Genomic DNA, 14,921 nt, shown 5'->3' with positions numbered 1-14,921 from the left:
TCGGATCTTGGAGCGGATCTGGTTTTATTAATTTCGGTTCGATTTTTCGAATTCAGATCCTTTTTGCCAGATTTATTCGTCGAGACACATATATAAATACGGAATATAATTTTCTATCAAGAAAATTTTTAATTAAATAACTGACACACGAGAATCTATTTAAAAAATGGGAAACTATTTTAGGATTTTAATATTTATCTTAACATATTTCATTTATAAACACATTTTTGACAAGTTAAGTTACTATATGTGTAGTTGCTCGTGAGTCTACACCTTTCTTTTACTCACTCATGTATGTGTTGAAATTTGTACGTGTCCAAAATTTTGGTGTCACGGACCTGGAGTTATTACCACGTGGTATTGCAAATTTGTTTACAAAATAGGATGCTTGTTATGGTTAAAATGTAACATCCAAGTGGCTACTGGAATGACCCTACAAAAGCACTCATTATATTTGTTTACTTCGTGCCCAAATTTGCGGGAAATTTTGTTGTACTACGTGAATAATTGGAGAAATGTATCCAACAATAAGGAAAAAATGCTAAAAATTTTCAACAGGTATTATGTGACCGTAAAATATCTGAATGATACGAGTGAAGAAGAATCGCAGTGGATGATTAACCTTGACGTAACGGGAGTGTCTCTCAAGAGAATGTGACAGTATTTATCCATACAGTTTCATATTTTGACAATTCTGTCAGATGTTAGATTATGTATCTCATTTTCGGTCACAGTTATGTACCAAACAAAACTAAAAAGAATACAATAATTGCAAATTATGGGGACTATTTGATGAACAGAAAGAAATGCTGAGTGCCCCTCTTTTTTTTCATTTTAAAACTTCAAAACTTATATTAAATACAATCATTCAAGATTAGGGGGTCTGTTTGGGGTTTCTTACGAAATGAAAAGTGACATTTAAGTATATGATTTAATTCAAATATTTGGTAAATCATAACTTATAATTTATAATTATTTTTTAAAAAAAAATATTTTTTTTATATAATAATTGAATACGTGAATAGAAAATTCAAAAGACAAAATTTAAAATAAATATTGAAATACAAATTACTAAAAATAAAAAAAGGCAAAGTTAAAAAAAATACAACAAAAAATCAAATAACTATTAGTAAATTGCCTTTTATCAAGAATAAAATATATCGTTAACGAGTGATTGTGTTGATATAGTGGTTCGAGATCTTGGTTTCCTTAAAAGAGGTAAAGAGTTCAAAATCGGGGCGTGCATGTATTGTAATCATGGTTGTAAAAATCGCCGATTTTGACGATTAATCGGCCGATTAATCGCCAAACGGCGGGCTACCGATCAAATTCAGTGAAAACGGCCGGAAAAATGTTTTCTGAGAAATCGGGTCAAAATCCGGTCAAATCCGGATCAAAATCGGTTGAAAATAAAAAATCGGGTCCGAAATAAGCAGAGTTTTCAATCTTAATCATCGATCCGCACAAATCAAACGCCATATGTGTGTGTAGGGTGTGTGTTATGTAATCCTTGATTGATTGCATGTAATGATGATGTTTTATCATGAGATATATAAACAGAGTGATTGAATGTAATGGTGATTCCGGAAGAATAAACAACGAGATGCTCTTAAGTTTTGAATGGTACAAAAATGGTGGTTTAGGTGGTTTACTGGGGAAGATGGTAAAGGCGGCTAAAGAAAAGTGATAGGATAGATACCTAGATAGGATAGATACCTAGATACAGAGATGAGGAGGATGAATAGTTGAGGGGGTTTACTAATATATAATTGTAGACGTGGTAGTGGTATGAGCCACATTTGGACAAGTTTACAAACCATACTAATAAGCTCATTTTCTTATATTTTTATTTAAATATTTTTAATTTAATATTAAAAATATATCCGATTTTTACTCCAATTAATCCTTCCGATTAATCCCTGTATTACCGATTAATCCCTAATCGGTAGCTCTACCGATTAGTACCGATTTCCGATTTTTTTAACCATGATTGTAACTAAAAATATGAATTATTAACAAAAAATTAAAATATTAAGCAAGAATTTGTCGGAAGAAATTAAAATATTAAATTTAAATTGCACATACTAAGGTACATAATAGAGTAAGAAAAATTTATACAGATAGGAGATTTAACGCACACGTATAAATAAACAATCAATATAAAAGAATCTAGGGAAAATGAAGATAAAAATTAGTGAAAATAAATATATCATTAATCCATGATAGAAATAAAAATTTAATAATTAATTACAAGTCTAAGATATATGTATATTAATTTACCGTTAAGTATGAGACATCTTATCTTTTAACTCGTGTTAAAAGAAAAAAATACTCAGTTTAAAGTATCAGAGATAGATAGTACGAAATATTCGATGAAAACGAAAATGAGAATGTACCACTGTCCCAATTTTTTAAATTTCATCATATATGTCAAGATATGATCATTTCATTCAAGTTGCTAAACAGTCCCAATAAACTGATAATGGGATTTTGGTCCATTTATGCAAAAATGGGATGTTGCCAAACATGCACTATATCAGGGGAAATGTCCTCACTCCTAACACGTATCACTCCTAACACATAACACGATCAGAAACATAATAAGATGCTCTATCCAAAAAAATGAGCAACCCTATCAACAGATCATCTGATAAAAATGACATAATCATAAAACAACTCCTGTAACATGCTCTTACTTTAAGTGATCGCACTCCCAAAATAAGATAGCATAGGATATCGGTTTCTAAGTGACTGAACCATTGTAAGGCAATCAGTTTCAACAACTGCATTATGCCATTACTTCTTTTTTACCCAGCTTAAAACTTCTCTCACCCCATCCCTTCAGCCATTTCTAGAGTAACTTGACACGTACGACAACACCCGTAACATATTCTTTAAGTGATTGTACTCCCAAAATAAAATAGCATAGCTTATAGGTTTTGAAGAGACTAAACCACCGTAAGGCAATCAGTTTCAACAACTACATTTTCCCATTACTTCTTCTTTACCTAGCTTAAAACTTGTTTCACCTCATCCCTTCAGCCATTTCTAGAATAACTCGACCTGTACGACATCACCATTGGAGTCTCTTACAACACAAATGATGTGTAAAATAATAAGAACTGCAAGCGAACAATGTTTACTTGTAGCAATTACAATTCGATCCACAAAGACTAAAAATTTTTAAAACCCTAATAATTTAAACCAGGTGAATCAGAAAAATAGATTTGAGATTAGATTTGTTTCATCTAACTGGAAAATAACAAATAATATGAAAAACCTAAGAATCTGAATCTATTAATCAATTACAATTAATATCAACCCCCCCCCCAAAATTAATTATCTTTTCTTCACAAAAATAATGTATATCAATTAACGAGATAAGCATATAATATGAAACTTGTTACCTAATAAAAACCTATCAAAACTTCATGGAGCAAGTATAGGCTATGAAAATAAATTCGGTAATAATAATATATCAAAATCACTTTGTTAATTGAATAATTAAGCACCAAGAAAAATCACGAAAATCAAAAAATAGGAACGAAAAGATATCAAAATAATTAAATTAACTTCATCTTCATTATAGGGAACAAAATTTAGCTACACATGATAAAAAGATGAGTAAAAATAAATAACTAACAAAATTATAACTCTAGATTGATGTTCTAGGTGTTGGGTGTGTAAAATACAAGAGGGGAGACCCATATATATAGGGAAAATATAAGGGTTTGGGTCTTAAAATATCAAATCCTGCTTAGGATATATTTCCCTTTCTTCCTCCTTCTTCTTCAATAAGTATTTGAATTTCTTTAGCTTCGAGTATTATCCACCTCCTTGCCTTTTTCATTTTTTCCTGCTCAAATTCTGATTTTATTTAGTTTCCTACAAAACAAACTAAAAACATTTCTTTGTTAATAAAATTACGAAAATAGAGATAAAATAGGTATTAAAAAGATGATAAATTATGGACATATCAATAGACAAAACTGTACAACCCTGTTTCAGTAAATAAAGCTGCATCAACGTTTATTTTTTACACAATTTGCCACAGGTTTAGTCCACCCTTCTCTGCTATCTTTAGAAGTTAAAAATGCAGTTGTTGATGTTACATTCTTATCCTTAGCCCGAGTCCATTGATTGAGAGACGAAGAAGCTAATATAGTTGTGTCTTCCATACTAGAACCGTGATTCTTCCATACTAGTGCATTATGGACTTTTTAGATCGCCCAACATGTCATCCCTATTATTCTCTTGTTGTCCACTTCAAATTTGGTAAAATTGACATCTTACCAGTGAGAAAATGAGCTAATAATCCCAGTGTCTGCACCAATGCCAGTACGATCCCATCATGACTTTGCAAAAGAACATTCCACAAAAAAATGAGAAATTGTCTCCCTTTCTTGCTGACACGAGGGGCATATTTGAATCATAATTCACCTGTTTAGACATAAATGGGCCGTAGTCGGTAGATAATTCGATGATGCATACCATATCATGTCCTTCACCTTCGGAGGAACTCACAACATCCATAATTTCTTCCAAAGTTCTAAAACACCAACCCGAGTCCCATCTTTTTTGATCTCTTGTAAGTGTCTATCAACATTTTTTACCGAAAACTGGTATGTACTCCCAAACAACCAGTACCACCCATCATGTTGTCAACTCAACGAGAGAGGAATGCTGAGAATAAGTTCATCATCCCTGTTATTAAACAAATAACGCACCAAGTTTCTATCCCATACCAAATTTCCGAAATTCCAATAATGTAGACACATTTTGATCCACTAGAGTTGGGTTTCTCGAAGTCACTAACGGTACATTCTCGCAAGGCATTTTTGGGTCTGTTAAAATTTTTATAAGACGTCCATTTCCTACTCTTATTCTAGCCCATGTTGAACTGCATCTCGGGCATCAAGTATGTTGTGTCATATATAACTAGAATTGCTTCCTAGTTCTGAGTTCTGAAAATCATCGGAAGCATAATATCGAGCTTTAAAAATACGACCTACCAATGAATCTAGATTAGAAACAAGTCGCCACCCTTGTTTACTTAGTAAGCACAAGTTAAAGTCCCTAAGATTTTTAAATCCCATCCCTCCTTTTCACTTGTGGATTTTCATTTTCTCCCACCTCTTTTAATGAATCCCTTTACTATTAGAATTTGATATTCACCAATAACGACTCATCATTTGTTCCAGCTCCTTACACGTTTCTAATGGTAAGAGTAAGATGTTCATCACATTGTTAGGCAGAGATTGTGTAACTGTCTTTAGAAACAATTCTTTCCCAGCTCTCGAAATCCATTTACCTTCCCGACTCTGAATCCATTTCCTCATCATCTCCTTTAAAAAATTATGTATTACCGATTTGTTTCTCCCAATTATATTAGGTAATCCCAAGTAAGTATTTGTTCTCCTACTTCTTGGACCCCCAGAATAAAACACAGATGTCCTCTATCTTGAGCCCCTATATTTGCTCTGAAAAAAAATCGTCAACTTTTTCAAGTTTACCCGTTGTCCCGAAGCTCTCTGAAAACACTGCAAATAACATCGGGCCCCTTCATCTGTTGTCATAAAGGACACAAAGTTGTCATCCGCAAATAGCATGTGAGAGATTGTGGGGGCACCTCTAGGACTTTGCTGCCTTGAATCTTTCTAGTTCGCTCATAATCTTTTATGGTGCGGAAATGCCTTCAACACAGAGAATAAACAGATAAGGTGATAATGAATCACCTCGTCGTTGTTGGGAACCACAGACTTAGGGTGTTACTACGTTTTACGATAAAGATTACGAAAAGAGGATTACCTTGTTAATGGTTGATTCCACGCTCTTCTATTGTATTCCCAAATTCCCTTGAGCGAAGTGTGGCCTCCGTCTTCTCAAGTTATCCTCTCTTCTTGCTCCTTGATGGCTACAATATGTTTTCACCCAATTCCAAGCAAGAAGAGAATAAGAATATATATATATATATATATGCTACAATAGGGACCATGGATAATTAGGTTGGGCCTTCTAATTACATCTTGAGCCTAGCCCAATGTAATTAAATATTAATTCAATCTACTAAAGAATTAATATTTGCACTACCTTTCCTAATACCGTAATTTAATTAATTCGGTTCCAATATTATTTGCTTATTAAATTCCCCATGTTTAAAATATCATATGTCCATTAATTAAATAAATTACTGATAATTTATTTAATTAATATCTTTTATCCTTGATCATCCACTCAACCTTTATTTAATTATGCCAGAATAAATTCCACCTGCAGGGTTTCACATAATTAAATCTTTTTGAGCTTTCAAGGGGACATCATTAACCCGAATATTATCAGGACATGGATTCCTTCAATAAATAATATCCACCATGTATATAATTCCATCACCCAAAATATAATGATATAATTCAAAAGAATTATTTCATATATAAATCAAAGCATGTAAATAATATACACGTGTCAATTACTATTTCCGGATTAAGAACCTAAGCATTAATAATAACATAGAATCTTAGTTCTCCTTCTTAATCAGTATTAAGGGAACAATTCTAAATTTGATCATGTTCAATATACACAAAGTATACTAGTATTATTTATTAGTCAATATAAACTAATCTAAATAATACTACAGCCATACCAGTGGATTGTCCAACACCACCTGTGCTGTGAACCTTATTATATTATATAACCGTATTTAACAATCTAATATTCTGTATCCCATTTGATACTAGATTGTTCACAATATATAATATTAGACAACATGTAAACATTCAAATGATTCTCAAATAAACTGGCCATAAATAAATGTACATACTTCAAATAAATATTTTCAGTCTACACTAACAGTCGTAAACCTCTTCCTGGAATAATCGGACCCATCTATTATCCTTCTTAAATTATATAAAAAGAGAGGTAACACATTTCATAATCATCTTCGTCAAATGGTCACTAAACCCTACTTTACTCAAATAAGCTTGCAAAAAACTCAACTCCACTCAATCATAACGTTGCTCATATCTAAATTGAGCGCCAAATACCCAGCTTTACCTAAATTTTTCCTCTTAAGATAGTGCATAATTTCAAAGCAAAGTATTGAGTTATTCGATGTGAGGCGTCCCGAAATAAATGCATTTTGTGTCTCAGAAATTATGCTAGGAATGACATCTTTAAGTCTATCCACAAGTACCATATTTACCACTTTATACACCGTATTGAACATAGCTATCAGTCTTAAATCACCCATATAATCAAGTTTTAATTTCTTGGGAATTAAGACAATATGAGTATCTGAAAGGTGATTCAGAAGCTTTCATATCTCAAAGAATCATTGCACCAAACATACTACATTAGGGCCAATTATATCCCAAAACCTCTTATAGAAACCCGTGTAAATCCATCAGGTCCTGGTGATTTGTCCGGGTGCATTTGGAAAATGATTTTACGAACCTCTTTTTCTTCCATTAGGGGTTAAAAGTTTGAGATTTTGGTCAGAGGAAATCCTATTTGTCATACACTCTATAACTATGTATGAATATGTCATTGACGCGGAGAATAAGTTCTTATAATAATTCACTATAACCTCCTGCAACTGCGTCTCCCCGTTCACTCACACTCTATTCTCATCATTCAAACTCAAGATCTAATTATTATTCCTTCATTTGTTGGCACATGCGTGAAAATATTTGGTATTCTGGTCTCCTGATTATAGCCATTGTTGTTTAGCCCTTCGCTTCCAGAATATTTCCTTTTATAAAAGAATCTCAAAAAGCTGAGATTGCACCTCTTTATATTTTTCCACCGATTCAACGTCCCTCCATCCCTTAATAATTTTAATATTTTATTACATTGAGCAATGTGAGCCTTAAAGTTTTCGGTTATATCCCGTCCTCACTCTGCCATAGCTGTGTCACAATATTTGATTTTTTTCTGCAAAAACTATTTATTATATAACTCCTAGTTATCATTAACTATTTACTTGAATATTGGTTCTCGTAGCTAGGCATTTTCAAATTGGGACCTCTTAACAAATTGCCTTTGAGTCTATAAAGCAAGATTTAACCAAAAGGGACAATATTTAGATGTGAAAATCACTAGATTTTCTAAGTTAGCCATCGGGACAATTTGGTTCCAATTCTCTGTAGTCAATTTTCTATTTAGCCACACTTCAACTCACCTATATGTTCTTTTACCCTTCTCCCATGTATATGGATACCCTCTCAACTCTGTGTCTATAAGATTATAATCAAAATAGACCTCTTAAATGCCTGTTATTAACCAATTGAGGTATGGACGCCCTCCTCTTTTATCACTTTGATTGAACATGTTATTTAGATCACCAATTAAGCATCATTGCAGATTTAATGCCCCATCCTCTTGTTGAATTAATCTCCAAGAAGATCGGCGTAGATTTTTTTAAGGTTCACCATAAAATCCCATCATCCAGACTATCAGATATCCTTCAAACTTTATTTTCAAATCAATATTATTTGTATTGAAGCTTAACAGTGTTCCTTCTTCTTATTTTTCCCACAACATCGCAATGCATATGCTATGTCCTTGAGCCTCAACTATAAAATTGCTTTCAAAGCCCAACTCAAACTTGACCTGGGCCACTTTGTCTTTCTTATAAATAATCTCACACAAGAATACAATTTTGCTCCTCTTTTTAAATACAATATCCTGAAGGAATTGACGCTCCGTGGGTTCCCAAACTCACGGCAATTCCAACTTAATAAACTCTCAATCCTAGGCGGGCCCCAATATGGGTACCCTCCTTCAAAGTATTTTTGGATTTACATTTTTTGAACACTAATATCATCGTTCATCTCCTCCTAGCCCAAATCCAGCTCCTTATCTCTAACTTTTTGATCCATTTTACTATTATTTACGTTATTCACCTCATTTAGGTGACCCCAACCCATATTTCCATATAGCCCGATCTAATTAACATACGTCTCTTATTGTGTGCGACATTGTTTAGGGTCCGTCAAAGCTACTTCATTAGTTTGAATTTGAGATTTATTTCCCACATCACTTTCACTCTCTGCGATCCTCACAATTTCATAAGTCCCAGATTAACTCCATGTCCTGCCAATCATACCCCTACTTCTACGCCATTAATCATAACTGTATCCACCATTTTTGTGGTATGATTTAATCCTCCCTAGCCACCATTTTCTGTCAAGTCTCTTCCTATATTTCCAGCAAGCGGTTGGGCTATATTATCTTTGATCCAACAAGCTCCAATTTATCTATTATTCGGATGATCAGTTGCTTTCATAAATAAACCATATGGCTTAGCAATGGTTTCTAGAGGTTCCTCAAACAATTTATTACAAAACTTCTCTGAATGTCCGATGATGCCACAGATAAAACAAAAGGTTGGCACTCGCTCATATTTGAAGTTTTCCCAGAACCTATCATCCTTAGTTCAAATAATTTTCATCCTCTTTTTCAACGACTTATTTTCATTTATTTTAACTCTTACTCGTAGACAATCTCTCCAAATACTTGTAAAGTTTTTGGGGCATGATGAAACAAATTTTCCAATATGTGCTCCAACTGCTTTTAGTATCCTTTCAGACAAGAAACCAACCTTCAAATCATAGACTTGTACCCATATATCTATAGTATTTAAACCCAAAGTTCGAGAATTCTCACAAGATTTGAGCCTTTCTATAACCAAAGGGATCTTATTAAAGGTCCATGGGGAACCTTCAAGAGTACGCGGAATGTCTACTTCATGAAAAATTGAAAGAGATATTTGTTAATATCCAATTATTTTACGAACATACCTTTGCCCAGAGGGATGCCATCACAATTTTTTTAATTCTTCAAAGTCATCATGCATGTCCGACAAAAGCCTATCCACCAGACAGCATCGTGCATCCACTTCATCCCGCAATCCCTCTTCCTGATCGATCAGAATTGCCTTCCTCTTCATCCTCGATTTGAAATGCATCCTATCAATCTCTTAACACGTCCATATTATTACTATATACTCGTCGCCATACCCCACTTTTCAAATAGCAACAAATAGACTACACGAATATTAAATTAAACACACATGTCAATTAACAAGAAAAAAATGTATAAAATCCTAGATTTTGATATTTAGTTATGTCAAATGTTTAACTACGCTTGTAGTTAAACATTTGATATAACTAAATATGTAGTCAAATGTTTAACTACGCTTGTAGCCATAAGTTTAATTTAGCATGACCATTTAAATATGTTGAATTTTTGGTGCCAATCTTTGATACTTGATAAATTTGTAGACATCAAAATACCTTGGTAAGACACTTGTCATTTCGAGTTTAACACAGAATTACGGGATGCTAATGCTTATTTTAAAAAAGCCACCTGAATACGTAATTTGGAGCATTTTTACATATGGGGATATAAACGGATACAATATATATTATTTTTGACGCACATGCTTTCGAGAAAACGCATGTAAAATTTTCAGACAAAATATCGGCATAATTTGATAAATTGGCCTGAGTCTAAAAAATAACATGAAGTGACGTTTACTAATATTTTTCCCTTTAGTGGGTTTTTTAACCTTAAATGCTCCATTGTCTCACTTCTGGGGGATGGAAATTAATGTATACTTGATGTTGCAATTTTAACAGTAAAATATAATTCAAATTATGATTTCAATCCTAACTGATATGCAATAATTATTAAAAGATTGGGACGCAAATTCTCCAGCATTATCTATATCTTAATTGCGATCACGAAATTGTGTCATCAACCAAATTACTTGAGCAAGGAGTCTGGCGAATGCCATATTATGGGTGGACATTAAACTAACATGTGACCAACGTGTCGATGCATCAATAATTACCATAAAGTACTGAAATGGTCCACTTCATGAAGTAATAGTCCATAACTTTAACATGCGATGGTCATGTTATTAATTTTCCTTGAAAGTAAGCAGCACAAGGAAAATCCTTGGATAATGGAACAATTTTATTCTTTAATGCATGTCCATTTAAATTTACTATTATTCTTTGTATCATTGTTAAACTCGGATGGCCTAATTGATCATGCCATAAAGAAAATTTATCGGATCTAATAATTTTTGATTCAATACCATGTGTGATACAATTGGATTTATAAAAGTATATTATAATTCATAATTATATGATGGGAGTTTTTTCATAATTTACTTTCTCACTGAGACTATAGACGCGATATATAAATATTCATCGTCATTTTTATTACCTGTCTCAATATGTTAGCCATTACGGCGTATATCTTTAAAACTTAGTAGGTTTCTTTTTTGTCGAGTGTAAAATAATGCACTCTACATAAATAATGTGTACCATTAGGTAATAATATATTTGCTCCTTCAGAGCCTTCAATAAGATCTGTCACACATGATATCGTGTTTACATTAGCTTTAGCTAATATGAGATGCAAAAAATATTCTTAATTTTTTAGAATTGTATGTGTTGTTGCACTATCCGTCAAAAAAATGATTTATCTTCTTTTGCGATGCATAATGAGAGGTTGTTTGTCATATTTCTTCACAAGGAAAATGAATAATATTAAAATATAATAACGGCAAATATATCGCTCAAGATTAAGGAATATTACATAATAAGCAATCGAAATGACATTCATTGAAGTTTAAGATAAAAACTTAAAAAAGAGTTCTTTAACATTTAACTTAAATATCTCAACCATCAGGTTTGGCCATATCCAGATTCCCGTCCTCAAAAAAATCACCAACTTCCATGTGAGTAAGGTTTGAAGGATCAACTGGATGCCCACTACCAAGGCGTGAATCAAGATAGGTTATCCCCAAGGGATCACTTTGTTCAGTAAAATTAGTTTCGACCTTCTTCAAAGAGGCCTGATAAAGGTCAACAAGATGCTTGGAGGTACGACAAGTATGTCTCCAATGACCTTTCTTTCCATATCAGTTACAAGTACATTCAACCATCTGAACCATAACTTTTTGCTTTGGTTTCTTATCATTTTTTCTCCAATTCTGGGGGTGAGGTTGCTTTTTAAAGTTTGAGAAACTTTGGTGATTATGACCTTTACCATGCCCAAAGCCACGACCACGGGCATATCCACGTCCTTGTCCACATCCGAATTATTTATAATCATGATTAGTTACAACATTCACTCCAGGGAGTGGTGTTGAGCCAGTTGGAGGAGCTTGATGATTTTTCAATAAAAGCTCATATTTTGTTGAGGAAGAAGCAATATTGAAATAAGTTCAAAATATTTCGTGAATTCACGTTCACGATATTGTTATTGTGGGAGCATATTATTGGTATGGAAAGTGAAATATGTTTTTTCCAACATATCTTTATCAGTGATACTCTCGCCAAAACTTTAATTGAGATATAGTTTTAAACATGATAGAATTGTACTCGCTCACACTTTTATAATCTTGCAAACGTAAGTGAAGCCAATCATAGCGAGACTCAAGGAGTATAACTATTTTCTTGTGGTCATATCTTTCTTTTAGATCCTTTCAAAGGGTTTGTGGATCTATAATAGTTAAGTATAATTTTTCAAGGTTTCATCAAGATGATGATGGAGAAAAATCATAGCCTTTATTTTATCTTACTCGGAGGCCTTATTTTCTTCATTGATAGTGTCATCAAGGCCTATAACACCTAGATGAATTTCATCATCCTAATTTCAAGTCAAATAATTTTTTCGGTAATACAAGTGCATCGAATTCAAGTTTTATAAGATTCAATATTGCAAATACTAAAACAAATAGAGCATAAATTAGCTTGAGAGCAAATTTATACGATAAGAACTCAATAAATCAGATTAAGTATGTCACAGAAAAGACTATACATTCAAGTTATTATATATTATTTATGTTGTATCAGAATGAGTTTGGCTACCGGTCTTGTTTCTCTTACCTACAAATTAATTGGTCAATATATTAACTAATTAACTATGTTACTGATAATAAAATTAAGATAACCGGATTATAAAATTTTAAATGAAACATAATTTGTCGCTTAAAGAAATATATATATAATTTTAATAATAAATTATAATTTTGTAAATTAGGTCGGGAACCTAGAGTTCAGAGGATCGTTTGCGGATTTCGTGAGGGTTAGAGTTTGCGATATTTAAGGTACTGATTATGTCCATTTTTTATTAAGGTATGTACTACTAAAACATCGTCTATTATATTTAATGACTTGGTTTATTACAATAAAATCAGGCAAATTCTGAACTCAATGGCGACTCAAGAGAGGCATGATCTGGATCTGGACAATGACTAGGAACATGGTCACATATAATTTATTAAGTTAAGAACAAGCATTTAAACTGTAACTCTCATTACACCATAGATTACGTATAACAACCCTAAAAAATCATTACTATATAGCACAAATCTATTGCAATAGATTCTATTGCAATAAAAAATCAGGCGTAACGTTTGGTCTCGTTGTCACAGTACAAGAAACAGTGCAAAATACATCATGCTTTTGATTGTTCTCTAGATAGTCTAATACTCTCCTTCAACCTTGTTTCCAACGACTTGGAAATGAAAGTAAAAATTTTGTTTCCTTCCTATAGTGGCTGGTCTTCTTCCTACATTCCGACTGTATATATGGCCTGCGGAGGTAGCATGATGAGACCGTTTGTGTTGCTGAAGTGTTTGATAAATTATACGTAACTTATAAATTACAGGATGTGATGCCAACTACTGAACTTGTGAAGGTATTCACTTTCTTGTTTAAATTGGCAGGTGCATGATGCAGGTCATATGGTACCCATGGATCAGCCCAAGGCTGCACTTTAAATATTGAGAAGGTGGACTCGAGGCTCACTTTCCGAGGAAACAAGTGATCCAGAAGATTTGGTTGCTTCAATCTGATCTTTAACAAACTTCTATAATCTAATAATAGCTTGTAAATATGTACCAACACTTGGATCTTAGATTCGGTTGTAGTATTGTTTGTTCTGGTAAATTTTGGTTCATATATATGCAAGCACAGGGGTCATATAACAACCAAAACTACAATAATTTTTTAAGCTTACAAAATAAATCGATGTTGATAATTATAATAAACAACGGTTTATTTAGACAATGCTTAGTTTAAATGCCCAAATATACATCATTTTTATATAAAATAATGATGTCATGTGAACATTTAACATCAGATAATTATGACATAACCGATGTAATATTACTTAAGTAACAACGATACAAAATAAACATGCCTACAAAACCGATGTCTGGGACAGTTATTAACATCATTTAGAGAAAACAACGATGTCAAAAGGGCTTATTTACAACGTTTATTTTAAATAAATATTGTCTTTATATTTTTTCTCTTCTGTGAGACATGCTTAAAGTGATATAACTTGCAATATATTACTATATTGAACTGGTGATCATAAGTTAAAATGTGAGATACTAGAAAAATACATCAGTTTGTTAACTAGAACCATTGTATATTGCTCTCTCAGACATCGGTTCCGAACCGATGTCTAAAATTTTGGACCATTCTCTACACATGCAAAGACATCGCTTTTAAAATTTTTTAATATCAGTTTATAACTGATGTCTTTTGACCTGTTTCTTGTAGTGCCATAAGGCCTTATGGTAACGAATTTGGGACCATATTGCAATAGAGTAAAGAAGTTGCAAATTCGTCTTATAGAAACATTTTTACATGTACAGTAACGAATATAATAGCATTGCAATACACGAGGCTTCCTATGGAAATATTTTTTTGCAACCTTTTTTTTATAATTGTTGCAGTATATGAACTTATGCAACATATTTCGAGTTAATTGCAACAGTTTTATTAACAAATTTGAAATATATGGCAACCATTTTACCCTCTATTGCAACATACAATTTTAAAAAAAATTGGGCATGACCTTAAGATTTCATTAATAGCCACCAAATATAGGTG

Source organism: Apium graveolens, chromosome 11, assembly GCF_009905375.1.
Source record: "Apium graveolens cultivar Ventura chromosome 11, ASM990537v1, whole genome shotgun sequence".
NCBI classification, from domain to species: Eukaryota; Viridiplantae; Streptophyta; class Magnoliopsida; order Apiales; family Apiaceae; genus Apium; species Apium graveolens.
The sequence above is the reverse complement of the archived record's forward strand: the minus strand, read 5'-3'. Positions refer to the sequence as shown.